Raw genomic sequence first — 9,641 nt, forward strand, 5'->3', positions numbered from 1 at the left:
CAGAAACTGTAAATTGAGTACACCTCAATAAAAGAAGAAAAAGAACCGTACATATCATTCACAGGATGAAAGAATTGTGAAGAAAAACTAGGAACTGGGAGATGGTAGCAGAGAGGGGCCAACTGGGTCAGGGTGATCAGAACGTCTTTTCTCAGGAAGCGGGGCCCAGGCTAAGGACAGTGAGGTGAAGTCGCTCAGTCGTGTCCGACTCTTTGCGACCCCATGGACTGTAGCCTACAAGGCTCCTCTGTCCATGGACTTTTCCAGGCAAGAGTACTGGAGTGGGTTGCCATTTCCTTCTCCAGGGGATCTTCCCAACTCAGGGATGGAACCCAGGTCTCCCGAGTTGGAGACAGATGCTTTACCGTCTGAGCCACCAGGGAAGTCCTGGTGGACAGTAGCAGGCAGGATAATTTACAGTGGGAAGGGAGGCCTCTTGGGACAGAGAGGAGCCTGTGCAGGCCCAGAGGCAGTGGGAGTTTGACCAACTTGAGGCAGGAGGAAGAGGCCAGTCTGCCTGGAGGTTAGTGAGTAAGAGGGAGATGGGGAGAGAGGAGGCCGCCAGCAAAGCTAGCGGGGCACAGCCAGAGGAATGGGGAGGGCTACTGCCAGACTCCAAGCCGGCAATGGAGTGGCCATATTTTTTTATTTTTACAAGCTCACCCTATCTGCTGTGCAGAGTAAATTAGAGAGAAGACAGAACGAGCAGGAGAAGGGCAGGTGGGAGGTACCCTGGATCGCCAGACTAGAGCTACTTGGACCAGGGTGGTGGGGAGCAGGAGAGACAGTAGAGTTGGAACAACATCAAATTCAGTAGATTTTAAGTATATTTTGAAGGCAGAGGATTTTGTAATTGGAAGGGGAGGGAGAAGGGTGAGTCATATTTATTGAGACAAAGAACAGTAAGAGTGTAGATGTGTCATAAATTCAGTGTGAGCCCCAATATGTAAGAGATGCTTGGGAAACATCCAAATACAGATGTCAAAATTCTAAATGGAAAAAAATGTCTAAGTTGAAGTCTGTGGTAATTCTAACTAGAATTCTGTGGGCAGCTTTTACTGTATTGCTGAAGAGTAAACCCTAGCTCACTAAGATTCCAGTAGATAGTATAATTCTTCACTGTTTTATAAATGTGGAACAATCAAAATGCAAACAATCATTTTGTGAATAACACGTCTTGAGTAAATATGTTTATCTTTGGCATTTGGGGGAAATGAGACTGTTTCAAAATCCAGCCACCATGTTTCCGTGACGCTATCATTTTATTACCCTTTCCTCCTCCCTCACTCCTTTGTTGGCTGTAACCTGTCCATGCGGATGAGTTTCCGGGCTCTCAGGCCTCCTGGGGGGAGTAGGTGGTGGTTCTGTGACAGCGTCAGCGGGACCAATTTCTAATTAGAACCCAGTGTAGGAATCATGATGCATGAGAGCACGACTCTGATAATGAATAGTGACACCTTCAAAAATAGCTGATCAAAACCCATCTGCTCAGAGCTGCAGCCCAATATGAGGGTGGTCCTTGGAGCTGCATGCCTGTAGGGTGAGTCCAAAGCTCTCCAAGGCAGAGGGACAGAGAGGGATCATCAGACTACTGGATTCCAGACCATTCACTTTGTACCACACTGCTCCTCTCTCTTCTCATCCAAGCCCACAAATGAAGGGTAGTTGACACAGCCTGTCTCAAAGGTCCTAGAGCTGCCTGAAGCTGATGCAGATCCTACCTGGGTGTGTCCAGTATTTTGTATTTACAATAATTAACAGGGATCCCCAGGCAGGGGACCCAGACTTGCAGGCTTGCCTTGGGCATGTCTGTTTTCTTCCCTCGGGATGTTAACTGGGACTGGCCTCCAAGGCTTAGATGAGCTGTCATACTTCCTCCTGTCCCCCTGCACCCTTAGCCCCAACCCATCCCATTAATTATTTGTTTAGAAGGTCCCTGGCCCAAAGAAATCTCTGTTCATTCCCACCCAGGCTCTGGCAGCCCCATTGTGAGATGAGCAGCTTTTCAGTGGCTGGGTCTTTATTTGTGCACAAACAGACCCGGAGCCCTGGGCCCCAGGGGTCTTGCCACAGCCTAGCTTCACAAGGGCCCATGAGACTTGGGAAGGGTGGTTCCCAAGGCTACCAGCCAGCAAAGGGAAGAGCGATGATGAAAACCTGCCCACAGATGGGGGAGGGCTGTGCTTTTGAACTGTGGTGTTAGAGAAGACTGTTGAGGGTTCCTTGGACAGCAAGGAGATCAAACCAGTCAATGCTAAAGGAAATCAATCCTGAATATTCATTGGAAGGACTGATGCTGAAGCTGAAGCTTCAATGCTTTGGCCACCTTTATGCAAAGGACTGACTCACTGGAATAGACCCTGAGGCTGGGAAAGATTGAAGGCAGGAGGAGAAGGGGATTACAGAGGATGAAATAGTTGAATGGCATCACCGACTCGATGGACATGAGTTTGAGCAATCTCCAGGAGTTGGTGATGGACAGGGAAGCCTGACATGCTGCAGTCCACGGGGTAGCAAAGAGTCAGACACGACAGAGGGACTGAACTGAACTGAGGGCCAGGGTGTGCAGGGCAGAGGGCTCCCTCCCTTGACTACCTGGAGAACTGCCTGTCCTCTGATGCCCCATGGGGCTGTTCAGTGGCTCCAACACTGTTCTGCAGTGACAGCATCACAGAGACAGAGCAGCTTATTTGGAGGCTTCAGTTTAAATGAACTCCCTAAACAGCCTGCGGGGAGGTGTTTCCAGGCAGCTGGGTAGGGCACATTTGCCTCTGGCTCTGGGAGTGACCTTGACCCAGTGGCCAGGAAACAAAGGGCCTGCTGCTGAGACAAGGATGGGGAGGAAGGCTGGTCCACTCCTGTCCTGGCTGGGCTTTCTGGTCCTCACTGCTCCTCTCTGGAACAACCATTCAGATGAGTTAAGTCTAAGGTTCTCCCCACTGGTCAGACTTTCTATTTGATGTTTCACCCAGAGCAACTTGGCTTCCCAAGTGACTCAGTGGTAAAGAATCCAACTGCCAAGTAGGAGTTGTAGGCCCTGGGTCAGGAAGATGCCCTGGAGAAGAAAATGGCAACCCACTGCAATATTCTTGCCTGGGAAATCCTATGGGCAGAGGAGACTGGCAGGTTACAGTCCATGGGGTTACACTGAGTCAGACACTGTAACTTAGAGATTAAACAACAACCAGAGCGATTTACAGATCCAAGAGGCTGACCACAGGCAGGGCTCTTAGTAAGCATATGTATTTCTGGACATGTGATGGGGCCAACAAGAATGGTGCCGGCTTTTATACATCAACCAGCTCAGAATAGGGTGTAGAGGAAAGGCCACACCCAGGCAGCATGGATGTTATTGAGGAGGGCAGATGACCATGCAGATCTGTCTTCTCAAAGTAGCTTTGGGTTTAGGGAATTAATCACCATTCTCATTGTGACCTCCATCTTGTCCCTTTAGGGTCTGAGAACCATTTGGTCTGGGGAGGTTGACTCATTCTGAAAAAACTCACTAGAAAATTAAGTATACAACCAGAATGTCTGTTTTTAATTTTAGAATGAGGAATTGAACTATCAGGTAGACCAGATGTTCACACTGCTCTGACTGCTAACATTTTTCTTTCCCTGTGGGCAAGTTATATGAGAAGTGAAATAGGAAAATGATATTCGGTGAGAATAGAGCTAGAGCAGGAGGTATATATTTACAAACAGGTATGATAGCACACACAGAGAAAAATGAAGGAAGAAGTTATAAAAACTATAAGTATAGAGCTCACAGATCCCTAGAAACAGGAGCCACAGCACGACATGTAGAGAAAGACCAGGGCTGATCAGGAGACAAAGGGAACAGGGAAAATGTGAGCAAGAGGCTTAATGTGATTTCCATGGGAAGGGACAAGTGAGGCAGGGTCAGCAACCTCAGATTTGGCTAGTTTGCCAATTCTCAGCAGGTTTTGGGGGAGAGGGGCTGCCCTAGTTGTCTGTGCCTGGGCAGACACATCCCTCTGGCCCTGGGATGATTAAAGCAGATGGATAGGGTTAGGGTTACAGCCTGATAGAGAAGGTGGTTGGGACGTGGGTTCTAGATTCATTGATTTGCATTTGAAAGGTACATTTCCAGGTGAGTTGTTCATCTTCCCTCAGTTCAGTTCAGTTCAGTCTCTCAGTCGTGTCCGACTCTTTGCTACCCCATGGACTGCAGCACACCAGGCCTCCCTGTCCATCACCAACTACCAGACTTTACTTAAACTTGTGTCCATTGAGTCAGTGATGCCATCCAACCATCTCATCTTCTTTCGACCCCTTCTCCTCCCACCTTCAATCTTTCCCAGCAGCAGGGTCTTTTCAAATGAGTCAGTTCTTCACATCAGGTGGCCAAAGGATTGGAGTTTCAGCTTCAGCATCAGTCCTTCCAATGAAGATTTGGGACTGATTTCCTTTAGGATGGTCTGGTTGGATCTCCTTGCAGTCCAAGGGACTCTCAAGAGTCTTCTCCAACACCACAGTTCAATTCTTCAGTGCTCAGCTTTCTTTATAGTCCACTCTCACATCCATACATGACTACTGGAAAAACCATAGCTTTGACTAGATGGACCTTTTTTGGCAAAGTAATGTCTCTGCTTATTGATATGCTGTCTAGGTTGGTCATAGCTTTTCTTCCAAGGAGCAAGCATCTTTTAATTTCATGGCTGCAATTACCATCTGCAGTGATTTTGGAGCCCAGAGAAATAATGTCTGTTACCATTTCCACTGTTTCCCCATCTATTTGCCATGAAGTGATGGGACCAGATACCATGATCTTAGTTTTCTGAATGTTGAGCTTTAAGCCAGCTTTTTCACTCTCCTCTTTCACTTTCATCAAGAGGCTATTTAGTTTTCTTCACTTTCTGCCATAAGAGTGGTTTCATCTGCATATTTGAGGTTATTGATATTTTTCCTGGCAGCTTGTGCTTCATCCAGCCCGGCGTTTCTCATGATGTATTCTGCATCTAAGGTAAATAAGCAAGGTGACAATATACAGTCTTGATGTACTTCTTTCCTGATTTGGAACCAGTCTGTTGTTCCATGTCCAGTTCCAACTGTTGCTTCCTGGCCTGCATACAGATTTCTCATGAGACAGGTCAGGTGGTCTTGTATTCCCATTTCTTTAAGAATTTTCCAGTTTGTTGTGATCCACACAGTCAAAGGCTTTGGCATAGTCAATAAAGCAGAAATAGATGTTTTTCTTGAACTCTCTTGCTTTTTTGATGATCCAATGGATGTTGGCAATTTGATCTCTGGTTCCTCTATCTTTTCTAAATCTAGCTTGAACATCTGGAATTTCATGGTTCACATACTATTGAAGCCTGGTTTGGAGAATTTTGAGCATCACTCTGCTAGTGTGTGAGGTGAGTGCAATTGTGTGGTAGTCTGAGCATTCTTTGGCATTGCCTTTCTTTGGGATTAGAATGAAAATGAACCTTTTCTAGTCCTGTGGTCACTGCTGAGTTTTCCAAATTTGCTGGCATATTGAGTGCAGCACTTTCATTGCATCATCTTTTAGGAGTTGAAACAGCTCCACTGGAATTCCATCACCTCCACTAGCTTTGTTCATAGTGATGCTTCCTAAGGCCCCCTTGACTTACATTCCAGGATGTCTGGCTCTAGGTGAGTGATCATACCGTCATGATTATTTGGGTCATGAAGATCTTTTTTGTATAGTTCTTCTGTGTATTCTTGCACCTCTTCTTAATATCTTCTGCTTCTGCTCAGTCCATACCATTTCTGTCCTTTATTGAACTCATCTTTGCATGAAATGTTCCCTTGGTATCTCTAATTTTCTTAAAGAGATCTCTAGTCTTTCCCATTCTATTGTTTTCCTCTATTTCTTTGCACTGATCACTGAGGAAGGCTTTCTTATCTCTGCTTGCTATTCTTTGGAACTCTGCATTCAAATGCGTATATCTTTCCTTTTTTCCTTTGCTTTTCACTTCTCTTCTTTTCACAGATATTTGTAAGGCCTCCTCAGACAGCCATTTGCATTTCTTTTTCTTGGGGATGGTCTTGATCCCCGTCTCCTGTACAATGTCACAAACCTCCATCCATAGTTCTTCAGGCACTCTGTTTATCAGATCTAATCCCTTGAATGCATTTCTTCCACTGTATAATCATAAGGGATTTGATTTAGATCATACCTGAATGGTCTAGTGGTTTTCCCTACTTTCTTCAATTTAAGTCTGAATTTGGCAATAGGCATTTCATGATCTAAGCCACAGTCAGCTCCCAGTCTTGTTTTTGTTGACTATATAGAGCTTCTCCATCTTTAGCTGCAAAGAATATAATCAATCTGATTTCAGTATTGAAAACTGACCATTGACCATCTTGATCATCTTCCTTAGAAATGGGTTAAACCCTGGGAGAGGATGGAGAAGCAGTCCATCCAGGGTTACGAAGGCCCCAAGACAGCAAAGCTAAGATTATATCATAATAGAATAGAAAGGCATGATTAATATAGTATATAATCTTCTTATGTATGTTTGTGAATGATTTGAATGTTTAATAGAGTCAGTAAATTTATTGCTGTAACATTGCCTACTATGGATAAGTTGTACATTTTACGCCTGCCTTATTTGAACTCATAGTTTAGCATCTGTCTCTAGAAGCCCAGTAAGTCTGTATCCAAAATAAGAAAATTAGGATACAGCCAGATGAGACTTGCCTTCACCCAGTTGAGCATGCTCTCTGACAGTGCTCAGATGGGCACTGCCAACATCTGTCTCTATGACTTTGCATTTTCTAACTTTCTATACCTGTCCTGACCATGATATGAAGGATGTGGTCCTTGTTTAGGTACAGTGATACATCTAATTAGGGCATAGACCACCCTCTTTGGCATAATAGCCTTTCAGGTTCTTGCAATTGATTGTACATAGCTCAGTCCTGTTCAGATGTCATTTAAAATGTGTATCTTCAAGAACCATCTTCAAGGCTGATTTCACACATTCCAAGAAACAAAACTGTGGGGACTGGTTGCAATATGTGATTTCTCAGACCAAGATGTCCCAGAATCATAACCATTCCCACCATCCTAAGAAATACCCTTTATTACACTCCCCAAGTGTGGCTTTCAGAGGGGGAGGGGAGAGAAAGTTTGGAATAAAACCTCCCCCTTCAGATCCAGTTCACTCAGAACATGTCGTGGAGGTCCTGTGTCTTCAAGGAACTCTGGCAGACACGTTTGTTTTGTACATAGTCCCAGCACTCTAAAGAGAAGGTCAGCATGAAGCACAGGGAAACACCTATTATTTTAGCAATTTCCATCTCACAAAGCTCCAGTTCTACAATGGGGTTTTCAGGTCAGCATTTGCAACCCAAGACACAATTCTCAGTAGGAACAAAGTTACAGAAGTTATGCTGCACGATTGTTCCCCCAAACCTGCTTCCCTTTGTCTAAAGGTCCAGCACTGGTGATGAGCAGCTTATGCATGGATTATGCAAGTTACCTGAAGATGAAAACACCAGTTCAGTTCAGTTGCTCAATCATATTGGACTCTTTGCGACTTCATGGACTGCAGCATGCCAGGCTTCCCTGTCCATCACCAACTCCCAGAGCTTGCATTCAGTTCAGTCACTCAGTTGTGTCCAACTCTATGCAACCCCACGGACTGCAGCAAGCCAGCCTCCCTGTTTATCACCAACTACCAGAGTTTACTCAAATTCATGTTCATCAAATCGGTGATACCATCTAACCATCTTATCCTGTCATCCCCTTCTCCTCCTGCCTTCAATCTTTCCCAGCATCTTTTACAATGGGTCTTTTCCCAGGGTCTTTTCCAATGAGTCAGTTCTTCGCATCAGGTGGCCAAAGGATTGGAGTTTCAGCTTCAGCATCAGTCCTTCCAATGAAGATTCAGGACTGATTTCCTTTAGGATGGACTGGTTGGATCTCCTTGCAGGCCAAGGGACTCTCAAGAGTCTTCTCCTATACCACAGTTCAAAAGCATCAATTCTTCAGTGCTCAGCTTTCTTTATAGTCCAACTCTCACATCCATACATGACTACTGGAAAAACCATAGCTTTAACTAGATGGACCTTTGTTGGCAAAGTAATGCCTCTGCTTACTGATATGCTGTCTAAGTTGGTCATAGCTTTTCTTCCAAGGAGCAAGCATCTTTTAATTTCATGGCTGCATTCACCATCTGGAGTGATTTCGGAGCCCACAAAAATAAAGTCTCTCACTGATTCCATTGTTTCTCCATCTATTTGCTGAAGTGATGGGACCAGATGCCATGATTTTAGTTGAGTGTTGAGTTTTAAGCCAGCTTTTTCACTCTCCTGTTTCACTTTCATCAAGAGGCTCTTTAGTTCTTCACTTTCTGCCATAAGAGTGGTGTCATCTGCATATCTGAGGTTATTGAGATTTATCCTGGCAATCGTGATTCCAGCTTGTGCTTTATCCAGCCCAGCATTTCTCGTGATGTACTCTGTATATAAGGTAAATAAAAAGGGTGACAATATACAGCCTTGACGTACTTCTTTCCTGATTTGGAACCAGTCTGTTGTTCCATGTCCAGTTCTAACTGTTGCTTCTTGCCCTGCAGACAGATTTCTCAAGAGGCAGGTCAGGTCAAGTGGACTTGTATCCTATCGCTTTAAGAATTTTCCACAGTTTGTTGTGATCCACACAATCAAAGACTTTGGCATAGTCAATAAAGCAGAAGTAGATGTTTTTCTGGAATTCTCTTGTTTTTTTCAGTGATCCAGTAGATGTTGGCAATTTGACCTGTGGTTCCTCTGCCTTTTCTAAATCCAGCTTGGGTGAATTTAACTCAGTTGACCATTATATCAACTACTCCGGGCAAGAATCCCTTAGAAGAAATGGAGTAGCCATCATAGTCAACAAAAGAGTCTGAAATGCAATACTTGGATGCAATCTCAAAAACAACAGAATGACCTCCATTCATTTCCAAGGCAAACCATTCAACATCACGGTAATCCAAGTCTATTCCCCGACCAGTAATGCTGAAGAAGCTGAAGTTGTACGGTTCTGTGAAGACCTACAAGACCTTCTAGAATTAACACTCAAAAAAGATGTTTCATTATAGGGGACTGGAATGCAAAAGTATAAAGTCAAGAAACACCTGGAGTAACAGGCAAATTTGGTCTTGGAGTACAGAATGAAGCAGGGCAAAGGCGAATAGAGTTTTGCCAAGAGGAAGGACTGGTCATAGCAAACACCCTCTTCCAACAACACAAGAGAAGACTCTACACGTGGACATCACCAGATGGTCAACACCGAAATCAGATTGATTATATTCTTTGCGGTCAGAGATGGAGAAGCTCTATACAGTCAGCAAAAACAAGACCAGGAGCTGACTGTGGCTCAGATCATGAACTCCTTATTGCCAAATTCAGACTTAAATAGAAAACATCAGTGCAGAGACAATAACCAGGTGAGTGAGGCCAGCAGCCCAGAGACTCCAGAATCTGGTAGGGAGAGCTCCTCCCAGTATAAGGAGACCTTGAAATTGGCCACTCTGTGCAAAATAAAGGTATAAGGATGTAAAAGTAGTATGTTTTCATGGGGCCAGCCCTTGCACAAGTAGGCAAGTCTTGCCTTCCTCATTCCACCTTCAGTCTTCTCTGTCAGCACACAAGTCTTCCTCCCT

This window comes from Bos indicus, chromosome 28, assembly GCF_029378745.1.
Source record: "Bos indicus isolate NIAB-ARS_2022 breed Sahiwal x Tharparkar chromosome 28, NIAB-ARS_B.indTharparkar_mat_pri_1.0, whole genome shotgun sequence".
NCBI lineage: Eukaryota > Metazoa > Chordata > Mammalia > Artiodactyla > Bovidae > Bos > Bos indicus.